At 36.0% G+C, this 16,572-nt stretch overlaps 1 protein-coding gene across 4 annotated transcripts in view; it reads right to left on the bottom strand.

Moving 5' to 3' along the window:
* The window catches only part of LOC119523526, a 57,345-nt gene extending 45,266 nt beyond the window's left edge, over positions 1-12,079 (bottom strand). For 3 of the 4 annotated variants that reach the window (XR_005214639.1, XR_005214638.1, XR_005214637.1), the window contains exons 1-2: positions 11,762-12,079; positions 9,755-9,891 (exon numbers count right to left, since the gene is read on the bottom strand). The gene's annotated coding sequence lies outside the window, so the exon portion shown is untranslated. The remainder of the gene's footprint in view (positions 1-9,754; positions 9,892-11,761) is intronic. The other variant, XM_037822330.1, reaches the window with a different exon arrangement.
* Between the last annotated feature and the right edge of the window lie 4,493 nt (positions 12,080-16,572).

Genomic DNA, 16,572 nt, shown 5'->3' with positions numbered 1-16,572 from the left:
AATCATACACCATGACCAAGTGGGGTTTATTCTAGGCATGCAAGGATGGTTCAACATAAGAAAATCAATCAATGTATTAGAACACATTAACAAGTCAAAAGGGAAAAATCAATTGATCATCTCAATAGATGCTGAAAAAGCATTTGACAAAATCCAACATCCGTTTTTTATAAAAACACTTCAAAAGGTAGGAATTGAAGGAAACTTCCTCAACATGATAAAGAGCATATATGAAAAACCCACAGCCAGCATAGTACTCAATGGTGAGAGACTGAAAGCCTTCCCTCTAAGATCAGGAACAAGACAAGGATGCCCGCTGTCACCACTGTTATTCAACATTGTGCTGAAGTGCTAGCCAGGGCAATCCGACAAGACAAAGAAAAAAAAGGCATCCAAATTGGAAAAGAAGAAGTAAAACTGTCATTGTTTGCAGATGATATGATCTTATATCTAGAAAACCCTGAGAAATCGACGATACAGCTACTAGAGGTAATAAACAAATTTAGCAAAGTAGCGGGATACAAAGTTAATGCACATAAGTCAGTAATGTTTCTATATGCTAGAAATGAACAAACTGAAGAGACACTCAAGAAAAAGATACCATTTTCAATAGCAACTAAAAAAATCAAGTACCTAGGAATCAACTTAACCAAAGATGTAAAAGACCTATACAAAGAAAACTACATAACTCTACTAAAAGAAATAGAAGGGGACCTTAAAAGATGGAAAAATATTCCATGTTCATGGATACGAAGGCTAAATGTCATTAAGATGTCAATTCTACCCAAACTCATCTACAGATTCAATGCAATCCCAATCAAAATTCCAACAACCTACTTTGCAGACTTGGAAAAGCTAGTTATCAAATTTATTTGGAAAGGGAAGATGCCTCGAATTGCTAAAGACACTCTAAAAAAGAAAAACGAAGTGGGAGGAGTTACACTCCCTGACTTTGAAGCTTATTATAAAGGCACAGTTGCCAAAACAGCATGGTACTGGCACAAAGATAGACATATAGATCAATGGAATCGAATTGAGAATTCGGAGATAGACCCTCAGATCTATGGCCGACTGATCTTTGATAAGGCCCCCAAAGTCACTGAACTGAGTCATAATGGTCTTTTCAACAAATGGGGCTGGGAGAGTTGGATATGCATATCCAAAAGAATGAAAGAGGACCCCTACCTCACCCCCTACACAAAAACTAACTCAAAATGGACCAAAGATCTCAATATAAAAGAAAGTACCATAAAACTTCTAGAAGATAATGTAGGAAAACATCTTCAAGACCTTGTATTAGGCGGCCACTTCCTAGACTTTACACCCAAAGCACAAGCAACAAAAGAGAAAATAGATATATGGGAACTCCTCAAGCTTAGAAGTTTCTGCACCTCAAAGGAATTTCTCAAAAAGGTGAAGAGGCAGCCAACTCAATGGGAAAAAATTTTTGGAAACCATGTATCTGACAAAAGACTGATATCTTGCATATATAAAGAAATCCTACAACTCAATGACAATAGTACAGACAGCCCAATTATAAAATGGGCAAAAGATATGAAAAGACAGTTCTCTGAAGAGGAAATACAAATGGCCAAGAAACACATGAAAAAATGTTCAGCTTCACTAGCTATTAGAGAGATGCAAATTAAGACCACAATGAGATACCATCTAACACCGGTTAGAATGGCTGCCATTAAACAAACAGGAAACTACAAATGCTGGAGGGGATGTGGAGAAATTGGAACTCTTATTCATTGTTGGTGGGACTGTATAATGGTTCAGCCACTCTGGAAGTCAGTCTGGCAGTTCCTTAGAAAACTAGATATAGAGCTACCATTCGATCTGGCGATTGCACTTCTCGGGATATACCCGGAAGATCGGAAAGCAGTGACACGAACAGATATCTGCACGCCAATGTTCATAGCAGCATTATTCACAATTGCCAAGAGATGGAAACAACCCAAATGTCCTTCAACAGATGAGTGGATAAATAAAATGTGGTATATACACACGATGGAATACTACGCGGCAGTAAGAAGGAACGATCTCGTGAAACATATGACAACATGGATGAACCTTGAAGACATAATGCTGAGCGAAATAAGCCAGGCACAAAAAGAGAAATATTATATGCTACCACTAATGTGAACTTTGAAAAATGTAAAACAAATGGTTTATAATGTAGAATGTAGGGGAACTAGCAATAGAGAGCAATTAAGGAAGGGGGAACAATAATCCAAGAAGAACAGATAAGCTATTTAACGTTCTGGGGATGCCCAGGAATGACTATGGTCTGTTAATTTCTGATGGATATAGTAGGAGCAAGTTCACAGAAATGTTGCTATATTAGGTAACTTTCTTGGGGTAAAGTAGGAACATGTTGGAAGTTAAGCAGTTATCTTAGGTTAGTTGTCTTTTTCTTACTCCCTTGTTATGGTCTCTTTGAAATGTTCTTTTATTGTATGTTTGTTTTCTTTTTAACTTTTTTTTCATACCGTTGATTTAAAAAAGAAGGGAAAGTTAAAAAAAAAAAAAAAAAGAAAAACAAGGAAAAAAAAAAGATGTAGTGCCCCCTTGAGGAGCCTGTGGAGAATGCAGGGGTATTCGCCTACCCCACCTCCATGGTTGCTAACATGACCACAGATATAGGGGACTGGTGGTTTGATGGGTTGAGCCCTCTACCACAGGTTTTACCCTTGGGAAGACGGTTGCTGCAAAGGAGAGGCTAGGCCTCCCTATGGTTGTGCCTAAGAGCCTCCTCCGGAATGCCTCTTTGTTGCTCAGATGTGGCCCTGTCTCTCTAGCTAAGCCAACTTGAAAGGTGAAATCACTGCCCTCCCCCCTACGTGGGATCAGACACCCAGGGGAGTGAATCTCCCTGGCAACGTGGAATATGACTCCCGGGGAGGAATGTAGACCTGGCATCGTGGGACGGAGAACATCTTGACCAAAAGGGGGATGTGAAAGGAAATGAAATATGCTTCAATGGCAGAGAGATTCCAAAAGGAGCTGAGAGGTCACTCTGTTGGGCACTCTTATGCACACTTTAGACAACCCTTTTTAGGTTCTAAAGAATTGGGGTAGCTGGTGGTGGATACCTGAAACTATCAAACTACAACCCAGAACCCATGAATCTCGAAGACAGTTGTATAAAAATGTAGCTTATGAGGGGTGACAATGGGATTGGGAAAGCCATAAGGACCACACTCCACTTTGTCTAGTTTATGGATGGATGAGTAGAAAAATAGGGGAAGGAAACAAACAGACAAAGGCACCCAGTGTTCTTTTTTACTTCAATTGCTCTTTTTCACTCTAATTATTATTCTTGTTATTTTTGTGTGTGTGCTAATGAAGGTGTCAGGGATTGATTTGGGTGATGAATGTACCACTATGTAATGGTACTGTAAACAATCGAAAGTACGATTTGTTTTGTATGACTGCGTGGTATGTGAATATATCTCAATAAAATGAAGATTAAAAAAAAAAAAAAGAAAGAAATTCCACCTGTGGACTGCAGCTTTGGCCTATGTCCAGGAGTTCCAACTTCTCCTTACTGATGGTTGCAACTTCTCCTTACTGATGCTCTGTCCTACAGATTTTGAACTTCTCTAGCCAGTACCCACAATTGCTTAAGCTAATTTCTTATAATAAATTTTTTAATATACACCTCTTATTGGTTGTGTTTCTCTGGTTGAACACTGACTGACACACCATCCCATCAATTAACAAGTCCAGCTATTTTTACTTCACAAACCTTTCTCAAATCCATTCCTCTGTGTTCCATCTCAACAACCACTGGCTGAGTTCAGGCCATCTGTTCTTGCCCTGAATTATTAAAAAAAGCATCTTAAATGGTCTTCTTACCCCAATCTTTTATACTACACCATCCTCCACATGGCCACTAGTATGAACTATATAAAATACAGATGTCAACATATCATTCACCTTTAAAATCTCCAATGACTTTCCATTTCCAACAGATTTATCCTGAACTTTCTTAGCATGTCTCACAAGGTCTTCACGTTCATGCTTCAGCTTGCTGATCTAGCTTCATCTCTCCACTCCAGGAAAGCCATATAACTTGTAGTTCTACCTACCATCCCTCTCTATCCCCCCAAAAGAATAGGCTATCTTAAGCTTCTGTGCCTTTGGTCATTCTATTCTCACTGCCTGCAGTTCTTCCCTCTATTTGCCCTTCTACTCATTCTTACTTAATACATCCACTCCTTTTTTAAGACTTGGCTCAAACACTGATTCACACAGGAAGCCATCTCTTGCCTTCCTAGTCTAGGTTGTGTGCCCTCTTATATTCCCTTATAGTATTCTGCGCCAGTCTCTACCTACAGAATTTATCAAATTAGTTTATGAACTCTTGAGGGAGCTGGATGTCTATGATTGTAACCCGGAAGTATTTCGGGGTCATGAGGCAACTGATTTTCAAATGGTTCAGACAGATACATATGTATGTGTATGTATGTGTATGTATATGTATGTACATGTATGTATATCTAGCTATGTATCTAATCTATCTACAGAGTGAGAGAGAGAAAGGGAGAGATTATAAAGAAACTGTGGTAAAATATTAACAAATCTAGATGAAGAGTATATGGGAATTCATTTTATAATTCTTGAAATTTTCTGTACATCTGAAAGTATGCTAAAATCTGAAAGAGAAGTAGCTCAGAGAAGCTGGGGGAGGCATTTTAGAGAGAAGCTAAGATATGGAATCCAGAGTTTGCCCCGGGAGAAGCTAAGAGCTGACACCAGATGTTTGGAGATGCTGGGAGATGCCAACAGAAGGACATGCGGAGATGCTAAGCTAAGAGTTGAACCCAGAGTTTGTCCCAGAAGAAGCTAAAAGAGGACTCCCAGATGCTTAGAAAGAAACACCCCAGGAAAACCAAGCAGAGAGCTGAGAGAAGTTAAGAGAGACAGAAGCCCCGAGACATTTTGGAGAAAGTCATTTTGAAATGCAACCTGGGAGCAAAGGAGCAGCAGCAGCCAGCCACATGCCATCCCAGCTGACAGAAGTGTTCTGGACGCCATCGGCCTTTCTTCAATGAAGGCATCCTTGTGTTGATGCCTTAGTTTGGACACTTTTATGGCCTTAGAACTGTAAATTTGTGACCTAATAAATCCCCTTTATAAAAGTCAATCCATTTCTGGTATTTTGCATAACAGCAGCTTTAGCAGACCAGAACAGCTTATAATAAAAGACAGCAACCTCCAGTACCATCCACTCTACCACCACAGAATCCAACTCCCCAAGGACAACAATTTTTAATTCTCCTAACTGTTTCTTCTGATACTTGCTTCCCTATTTCTACAGCCAGGAATTCTTAAGGACTTAAACAGCCATTGAATTATGCATGACAAATGTGATTTCTTTGTTTTGGTAAACAGCAGGGCATTAAGGAGATAAAATGCACTGAACTTTACATTTAAAAAAAGACTTTGCCAAACTGCTTTTTAAAAATTCAGCTATATGTTGTTTACAATATAAAGACCTGGAAAAGTTGAAAGTAAGAGGATGGTGCCATCTTTAAAAGATGGCATTTAGCAGTAATGATTGGGACAAACTGACATCATGTGCCTCCTAATGTGATGCAATAGGAAGGACACAGCATCACTTAAGAAGTCTTCTTTCTAAAAACGTCTAACCTAATCATGGGGAAACACTCAGAAAAGTTCAAACTGTTGGACACCTACAGGACAATTGTCTAGACTCATCAGAAATGTCAATGTTAAAGTAAACAACTGATGAATCTATGTGAAGGATATCCCTTAACTTTTCGGCAAGTTTGAAAATTTATAAAATAAAAAAGTTGGTGAAGAAACATAGAGACATAGAGTTTATCCTTACTGCTAATTGTAAATTCTAGTGGTAAATTGAGAAACAAATCAACACATTCACTTCTTTTGGAAGAAGGTTTCTTGGGAAAAAAAGAGAAAAAGAAAGTAAGTAAAAGGATGGAGAAAGAAATACTATCCAAACAAGGGAAAGCTGGTATAGCTATATGAATATAAAAAAAAAACAAAACAGATTTTAAATGCAAAAAGACAAAAAGGTTCGCTAAAAATGATAAAAGATACATCGGTTCTTTGTTGCACATAATAGCAAGGCTCCAAATAAATAAAGCAAAATGTGACAGAACCAAAAGAATTTGATAAATCCACAATCACAGCAGGAAATGTTTGATCTATTTCTCTTAGTAATTGATAGATCTAGTTAAACAGAAAAATAAGAGGGACATAGAAGATTTAAACAAGATTAACAAGTTTAATGGACACATATGGAACTCTGCATGCAACAATTAGAGAATACAAAATCTTTTAATGAAACACAGTAAAATTTGTTATGATCTCTAGGACATAAAGCAAGCTTCAGCAAATACTTACTAACTAATATCATATAAACTTTATTCTCTGACCGCAGTACAATTAAATGGTAAACAATAACAAAATGTTCGGGTAAAAAGGATCCACATACCTACGTCTTGGTTTCTGAATACCATTTTCCACTAAAAGATACTAGGGCTCCACAGGAGAAATGGTCATTGGGGCAGGAAAAGTAAGGAAGTACAAGAGTATCAAAGTAAGTGTCCAAGTATTAAAGATTAATGTGGACGTGTGAAAAGGACACAAGAGCCAGCCTGAATGGGCTGCTACTGGTTAAATCTGGGACAATTTGAGCATTGAAATAAATAATGATAGCAACTGGATATTCATTAAATAAAATAAAAATCTACATGTCCATACTAATACAAATAAATAAATAATTGAAGGAAATCTCTTCCTTAAAGTGGAATACAAACTGATAAATGTAGGAAAAATAATGGAGTTTGAAAATTACCATTTTGCAGTCATCATAGGGATAACTCATTCATTCAAGAATCATCAATGGATGCTAAAAATAGTGGATGATAGATAGCTTGATGAGGGACAGGATATTTACAAAGACTCAAAGTATTCCCCCGCAAAACTGTTTACTGACTACAAAGAGCAAAATGGCAATTTACAGCGGATTAATCTAGCAAACACAGTTTTAACCAACTAGTCAAAGTTAACATCAGCTCTAAGGGGTCAAACCTGCATCATGTGCCCCTGAGATTAAACCCTGAGACCCACACAACATTACTTCTGAGGTTTTCCTGCCAAAATGCATAAGCTAAATAAAATCATGAGGAAAAGGCACACAAATCTGAGATAAGGGACAGTCTACAAAATAACTGTCCTGCATTCTTTAAAATTGACAGTCATGAACAACAAAAAAGGCTGAGCAACTCTTCCAGATTAAAGAAAACTAAAGAGACAGGACAACTAAATACGTTATGTATTTTTGGATTGCATCTCTGACTAGGAAAAGAAAATAGCTATAAAAGACATTGTTGGGACAATTGGTGAAATTGGAATATGGCTTAGATAAAAATATTGGATCAATGTTAAATTTCTTGGTTTTGACACATGTATTGAGATTATGTAATAGAAAGTTATTCTGAAGAAACACACACTGAAGTATTTACGGATAAAAGGGCATGGTGTCTGCAAATTAAATCTCAAATAGTTCAGAAGTGGAGAGAGGGCAGAGGGAGAAAGTAAAAGAGAATAATAAAGCAAATGTAGTAAAATGTTAATTGGTGAATCTGAGTAAAGTGTATACTGGAATTCTTTTTTTTTCCCATGTCATTGATTCTGTCATTACCATTTGTCATTTCCACTTGCTTTATCACAAGTACATTATTATGTATACATACCCCTATCCAGAGACGCCCATCTTACGTTTTATCCATTTCAATGAACATTACAGATATCAGTACTTTTCCATAAATTATTCAGAATGCATATAACTAACTAGAGTTTGGTATTTTTACAACTTATTAATTTTTAGTTTAAATTTATATACAACAATGCACATAATTTAAGTGATGAGTTCTAACAAATGCAGGCATCTATATAATCCAAACCACTATCAAGTTGTAGAACACTAATAGATCATTGTAGAACTTCAATCCATAAAGTTTCTTCCTGCCAGTTCCCAGTCAATTCCTACCTCTATTGTTCACAACTTATGACTTTACCCACCAAGGATAAGTTTTGCCTGTTCTAGGGCATTTTAGTAATGGAATCATACAGTATATACTCTGCCCCACTGATTCAGCCTAAGATTATCCCGTGCATCCTTTTTTTACAATTTTTATTGTAGTAACATATGTATAAATCAAAATGTCCCAATTTAACTGCTTTCAAGTGTACAATTCAGATCTATTAGTTACATTCACAATATTGTGTTACCATCAACAATATTATATGGCAGTTCTTTGAAATATTCTCAAAATTTTTCTGTGTGTGGAATTAAATCAAAATAAAAACTCTAAAGAGTAGAAGTATAAAATAAACAATAAGCTATCATTGTCAAAATCACACTTTCCCTATGTATTTAACAAAAGAAAAACCTATATATTGCCAAAATCTATTGGGATGAGCAGTTTGCATATACTTTTACTTCATATTACAAGAAGGTACAAAAGCATTAGACATTTTAAAACAGAAGATAAGATGAAGTTTCTTATTGAAAATAAGATGAATAATGATTTCACAATATGATTTTAAAATGTTTGAAATTAAAAATATAACTAATGGGTCAAAGAAGCAATCAAAATAAAAAGTTAGAAATTAATAAAAATTTAATAATAATAAAACATAGGAAAACTTGTGGATTTCTTCTAAGAAAATTTAGTCCTGAATTCTTATTTTAGAAAAGATTGAGAATTATTGCACTTAAAGGTCCAACTTGTTGAATTAGAAAAAGAGCAAACCAAAAGAAAGGATAAAAGAAAAGATAAAAGCAAAAAAGTATTCAAATAGAAAAAAGTATTCCAATGGAGAGGCTTGATGAAACCAGAAGCAGGAAAATGCACACACACACACACACACACACACTCACACACATATAATCACCATCAACAAATAGGATTTAACCCTGGAATGTATTGGAAAATTAGTTATTTCAATTTACTACACTGCTGCACTGTCATAATAATGGAGAGAAAGAACATATGATCATAGATACAAAGAAAGCATTCGAGGTAAATGCTCCATACTCACTCATAATAAAACTAAGCAAACAAGAAATAGAAAGGAACTTCCTTAACCTGAAGAATAATATCTACTAAAAATGGTGAAACTTTTATAGAATCCCTTGTAAATTCAGGAGCAAGATAATGAAGCCCTCTACCACTGCTACTATTTCTCCTTGCACTGAAAATCCTAGATAGCACAGTAAGACAAGGTTAAAAAAAAACAGCTATATGTATTCGGAAGGAGGAAACTGCCATTATTCACAGATATAATTAATAGCACAGATAATCCAAGAGAATCTACAAATTATTAGAACAAATAGAGCTGAGAAAGGCTACAGAATTTAAAATACAAAATCATCAATGAATATGAAGTATATAAAATATCAATCATGTCCCCAACAAGAATTAGGCACTGTAATTAAAAAGATACATTTCACAGTCACAACAGAAACTATAAGGTAATTAAGAGTGAATCTAACAAAACATCTTGTGGATTATATATATATTATATATAGTTTCATATAATTTAGAAAATGACTTCAATTTTATCATTTACTGCTAGTTTGTGTGTGTGTGTGTGTAGTGTTTTGGGGGGGATAGTTATTTCTTAATGTGTTGTAATCAACTCTTATACCTCCTCCTCCTCTTTAATTAATTTTTGGAAAAGAAATTACCTTAAAAATCACAACTTCTGGGTGCAGGAAATCAGAAAAAGCAGGGTGGCATTGTCAATAATATTCATCGTCTTCACTGGGTGAATCTTTTCACAAATGCACCAAGGAAATGGAGTCATACTGCAATCTCTCAAAGACTGAAAAATAGTAAAATAAGGTGAAATCATTTCTTTTGTTACTATCCGTCTCTTTCTCTGGTCTCCTTAAGTTCTTATGCTCTGCCCTGCCCCCATTTCAATGACATATTCTTGTAAAGCAGTTGTACGCATAGGGGTTGTATGGCATAAGCGCTGGATCCAGACTTTCTGTATTCAAAACCCAGCTCAGCCACTTACTGCCATCTAACTTTAGGCAAGCTATACAACTTCCCTTGGTCTTAGTTTCTTAGTATCTTCCCTGGGCTAATACAAGCCTACTTGGTAGAGTTATTGTAATGATTAAATAAATTAATACATGTAAAGCCCTTTAGAAGAGTGTTTGGCACATAAAATTGTTCAGTACGTATTGGCTATATTACAATTTTCAATTATTTGGGTCACTGGGGGGAAATTATACAGCTCCTGCATTTCTTGCCCCCCTTTGTCTTCTATCTGAGCATTGCTATGCCTACACCTACCCCAACCCCTCTACCCCTTTGGGCAGAGATAAAAGGGGATTAAAACTGTGTGGAAAGACATGGAGGTGCAAGTCAAACCATATATAGGTGCTTTCAAGTCAAATAGAGCTCATTCTTATTCTAAGCTCTACTCCCCAAGCCCCAAGCCCAGTTGCCAGAGTTATCCAATCATCCATCATTCATTCATTTATTTTATTCATTCATTCATTTATTTTTTCATCCCCTAAGGCTCCCAACACAATGCCTAGCCACAAGGGCATTGTAACGGCATATTGCATGAATGAAAAAAAGGGGTGCCGTCTCTCCTTTGTATTGCAAGCATCTATGAGGCTTGGGTCAGATTCGGTTTATCTTTTGCATTCTATAAGCCCATCTAAATAGAAGATTGCTTCTCTGATAGTAAAAACTGGACTCCTAAACAAATAACATCACTTGTATGAAAAACTGCATATTCCTTAGCATGACATTCAAGGTCTTCTAGCCTCACCTCCTAGTCCTTCTCAAAGATTCATTTATAACCACAATGTTCAGAACAGGCCTGCCTTGAACAGGCCTGCCTTGAGACCTTTGTTCTGGAAACCCCAGGCCTGGAAAGCCTTCCCTCCTCTCCACATGGCAAATGTCACTCACCCTTTAAGGCCCACCCAAAGATCCCCCTTCCTCTTTGATGGCTCATGATTACTAACAGGCAGAGTGACTTGGTCCATCCTCCTTGCTTCCTGAATACCTTAAACAAGCAAACATGGTACTTGGGTTTGGCACACAATATTGTAATATTTTTGGCTTATTAAACTCTCCCGCCTTACACAGAGGAAGGCAAACACACTCCTGAAGGCTCACCTTACAACCCCTTACTTTAGCACAGTGCTGGGGCCAGGCATTAGGTCTTAAATACATTGTTGCCATTGACTTTGAACTAGATATTTTTTAAATGGAAAATTTTCAAACATACTCAGAGGTACAGAGAATAATATAATGAATCTCTAGGTATACACTACCAAGCTTAAACAATTATCAATTCATGGCCATTTTGTTTTTACGCCCACCCCACCTCTCTTCAGCCCCACCGAATTACTTTGAAGCAAATCAAAAGACAGCATATCATTTTGTTCTTAAGTAATTCTGAATGTATTTATGAGATAGTCTATTTCTTAAAATTTATACCCACAATGCATTTATCACATCTAAATTATTAAAAATAATTCCTTAATATCATTAAATATCCATCATTTTATCCAAGAATATTTTGTGAAAGTGCTGATTAGTGCCTGCATGTTCTTTTTTCTGTTTTGAAATCATGGCGAAGAACAGGGAAAGGGAGGAGATCTGGGAAAACGCATAATGAAGTTTCAAAGAGCTGGATATCCCAGATTTGAAAGAAAGACTCTGACCTGGTTTGGGGTGGGAGAAGAATATTCTACTACTTCTCCGGAGGAGGGTGCGACTTCAGGCCGGGTGATGCGGGAGGAGGCGCGGAGGGGAGAGGGGTACTACCTCCGTTGGGAGTTCCTTCTGGATAATTCCACCGCGGAGCGAGAAGGCAGCGCTTTTTTGGAGGCTTGGTTTCCCGCGTGTTTCCAGGTGGGAGCGTAGATCTCCCGGAGGCACAAGGTTGGTCCCCCATAAGGATTATAGAACCCGGTGAGCCCTCGCAAGGCCAAGAGACCTGAGATGGCGGCGGGTCCCCTCCAGGCACAGAGCTGACTTCCTCCGGGTTTCGTTCTTACCGTATTTCCTGTATCCTGAGACGTATGTCCCCTCTCCGCCCCCGCTCTGCTCCCTATCCCACCCCATTTTAGCGTTTCTACAGGGATGAATCTAAAAAATATGCGTATTTTAATATAATGATTCCCCATCACGAGCCTCTCTGAGTAAACGTAACTATGTCTATGGAAAGTTTTATACAATCGATGCAATTTTAAGATGGGAAGAAATTTACCCCTGAATGGTAACCTCCGCATAACTTTTGAATATGTGTTCGAAAGGGATGGAGGGTGGCGGTGGGGAAACCGAATAAATTATTGAGAAGCCAAAGGTTTTACAATCCAGCTGCAGCTGCCACATCACAGAGCCATGAAAACAATCCACGACAATTTTAAAAAGCAGCAATATACAATGAAGTCGACTGACTAGAGTGCAGAAGAGCACTTGAGCATAGAAATTCAATGTGAAAAATAAATTCATTGTATGTCACAGAATCTAAGATCACTTTTTTCCTTCATATTTTAACAAATTTGAAAAGTCTGAACATTATTTTTTTTTCACATTTCAACACTGAGAAATCTTTAAAACGTAATAATTGATGGTATGCTGTACTTTGACAACGGTTTTGTTTTGTTTTCTTTCTTAAAGGTACATAAAATAACGACTCAACTTACTATGTTCCTGGTGTGTTATATTCTATGATATATGGTAAGTAATCACAGCAGGGTGTGATGTGGATTACAAGAAAAGGCTTCTGAAATTTCTCAGACTCTCCTCATTCAAATGGTCTGCACTTTCATCTCCCTTTGGCTTTGTACAAACTATGCCAGGCTTTGGAACTTGATGATACCCTTGCCAAACACCCCTAAAGTTCAAGAAAGTGATTAAACAAGAAGGGGCAGCAACAGACAAGGTAGGATTTAACAAAGGATTATGAATACTGAATCTTTATATAAATGTATATATTTTAGATGCTAGGGTATTAGATAGCTGGAAGGAAATAACTGAAATGGTGGAACTGTAACCCATAACGTTCTTTGAAATTTGCTTTATAGCTACTTATTAAATTGTTCTTTGAAAGTTATCACCTTTCTGTATATAGCTTATATTTCACAATAAGGAAATAACTGAAACTGTGGAACTGTTACCCATAACATTCTTTGAAATTAACTATGTAATTACTTGTTAAATTGTACTTTGAAAGTTATCACCTTTCTGAATATATGTTTTATATCACAATAAGAAAATAACTGAAATTATGGAACTGTAACCCATAATATTCTTTGAAATTTGCTCTCTAGCTACTTGTTTAATCCTACTTTGAAAGTTATCGCTTTTATGTATATAAGTTGCATTCCACAACAAAAAGAATTAAAAAAGGACAGATATTGTATGAACTCACAAATATGAACTATTACAATGAGCAAACTCTTGGAGTTAATCTAGAGAATAGGTTAGCAGGAGGTAGAATGAGAGTAAGGCATCAGGAGCTAATGCTTAATTTGTAGAGAATTTTTAATAAGGTTGACTGTAAATGTTTGGAATTGGATAGAGGTGATTGTAGCACATTGCTGTGATTGTAATTAACAGCATGATTTATGGGTGTTTTTATGGTTGAAAGGGGAAAATTTGGGTTGTGTATGTTACTAGAAGGAAAGAGGATAAAACAGGACTGTATAACCCAGTGAACACTGTTGTGGACGATGACTGTGCTTAATAGTACATGTACAAGAATGTTTTTTTCATGAAGTAGAAAAAATGTACATCAATATTATAAGACGTTAATAATCAGGTGGTATATGGGAAAAATACATCTAATGCAAACTATGAACTAGAGTTAACAGTAATATTGTAACATTCTCTCATAAATGTAAAAAAGGTACTATACTAATGCTAAGTGTCAATAACAAGGGGTATAAGCAGTATTTTTCTTTTAGGAGCCAGGAGAATGTTTGCAAATTGATTGTGGTTATGAATGCACAACTCTGATTATACCAAGAGACATTGATTGTACACTTTATGTGGGATTGCATGGTGTGTTAATAAAACTGTTTAAAAATGAGGGACAGTTTAAGACATTAGCATATAAAAAGAGGCTGAAGGAGTTCATCAAAACTAGACTACAATGAATGCTAAAGGGGATTCTTAAGACTGAAAGGAAAAGACACTAGACAGTGGTTCAAAGCAGCATAATGAAATAAAGACCAGTAATAAAGGTAAACATAAATTCCAAAATAACTGTAATGTACTTTGAAAGTTATTACCTTTATGTATATATCTTGTATTTCACAATAAGGTAATAACTGAAACTGTGGGACTGTTACCCATAACATTCTTTGAAATTAACTATGTAATTGTTAAATTGTACTTTGAAAGTTATCACCTTTCTGAATATATGTTTTATATCACAGTAAGGAAATAACTGACATAATGGAACTGTAACCCATAACATTCTTTGAAATTTGCTCTCTAACTACTTGTTAAATTGTACTTTGAAAATAATCTCTGTTCTGTATATATGTTAAATTTCATAATAAAAATGATTAAAAATAGATTGTTCTGGTGTAGGAGGAGGTTAATGAAAAGATATGAGTAAATATCAATAGAGAAAATGCTTTAGAGCTAGAGGAGCAGTTGGGACTAGACATACTGACCTGGAAGTCAACAATATAGAGATGATAGTTGAAGTAATGGGCATAGATGATATCCCTAAGAGAAAATATACAGAAAAGAGAAGTGGGTTAAAGGCAGAATCTTGAGAAATGCCTAATTTATGGACAGGTAGAAGAAAAGAAGCCTGCTGCAGAGACTGAGAAATAGAAGCCAAAGTCAGAGATGACTCTAATCCAGGGTTTCTCACCCTTGGCACTACTGACATTTCTGTTCAGTGCATTGTAGGATTTTAGCAGTATCTCAGGCCAGGCTTTTACCCATTATAAGGTAGTGACAACTCCCAACCCCACGAGTTGTGACAACCAAAAATATCTTTAAATATTGCTAAATGTACCTGGGATGTACCTGTTGAGAACCACTGGTCTATCCCTGATACTCCAAACTTGCTCCTCTCCTAGTTGTCTTCATCTTATTGAATAGCATGCTGTCTACACAGTTGTATAAGTCAAATCTTGGAGTCATTCTTTGTTTTGAAACTGAGGAATATTTTATTACTTCTCAAAGTAAATGAAGTAACATTTTTACATCCTTTTTACATGGGTCTCTAAATGTGTGAGACTAAAATCTACAAAGTAAAAGTTGAAATTAAGTTGCTTTATAGCAATAGTCTTAGTAAATTAAGAGAAATGCAAGCCTATTTATGTAAATAAAAATTATGTCAAATCCAGGTGGATTCAATTCATGGTAGACATTTGACTTGAGGTGAAAACAGTCCCAACTTAGAACTGCTGCCATCAACCTGGACTATTTATACCACAAGTGGATTTTTGTTTGTTTATTTTAGTTTTTATATGCTAGAAAGGAAAATTAAAATGCTTTTCTTCCAGTTTTCAAAGGGATATTTTCCCATCATCTCCAAGTTAAGCTTTTTTTTCCACTGTGAACTATCTGAATGTGAATGATGGAACTGGAAGAGGGCACTATTAGATTAAATGACTGTTGAGCCAGAAGAAAACCTCTATAGATCCAAATTTCTTCTATAATTTAAAGTGCTCAATGGATGACAACAAAGAGCAAAACTAAACCCACCTCTGGGTAACCTGTTTTCATTTAGACTTTTTTTCTCTTGAGAAGTGTGGTGATTCATGTGGTTTATTTTGGAAATTAGCTTTTCAACTCTAGAACATATTTCTCTTACATATACAAAAATATAAAGGATGCCTCTGTTAATTGTCCAAATCTGAATACAAGAACCAAGGAGTTCCCATAAGATTCCTATGACATAAAAAATAAGAATGACTTGGAGGTAGACTATACATATTTTTTTTTCTTTGTTTAATTTTTGTTTTTTTAGCTTATTATTTTGAAGTAATTTCAAACTTACAGGAGAGTTGCAAAAATAATATGAAAACCACACAAAGAACTACAACATACTCCCCATCCAGATACCCAGATCCACCAACTTACAACATTTTTCCCATTTGCAATATCCACATCTATCTATCTATCTATCTATTTAATCTATCTGGCTATGTTTATCTCTTTATCAATTTTCTAAACATTTGAGAGTAGGTTGTGTACATCATGCTTCTTGAACACTTAACACTTCCATAGAAATTTCCTAAGTACAAGGATATTCACTTGTATAATCACCTAAAGTACAGTTATCAAATTCAAGAAATTTAACATTGATATAAAGCTTACACTCAATATTCCAACTTTTTCATATGTCCCAATAATGTCCTTTGGGATCTTTTCCCTTCCATTTTTAGCTCTAGCACAGGATTATGTATTTCATTTAATTGTCATTGTCTTTTTCATCACTCTTTTTTTAAATTGTGGAAACATATACACAACATAAATTTTCAAATCTCAGCTACTCCCA

The sequence above is a fragment of the Choloepus didactylus genome, chromosome X (assembly GCF_015220235.1).
Source record: "Choloepus didactylus isolate mChoDid1 chromosome X, mChoDid1.pri, whole genome shotgun sequence".
NCBI classification, from domain to species: Eukaryota; Metazoa; Chordata; class Mammalia; order Pilosa; family Megalonychidae; genus Choloepus; species Choloepus didactylus.
Note: the sequence above shows the minus strand (reverse complement) of the source record. Positions and strands in the feature narration are given on the sequence as shown.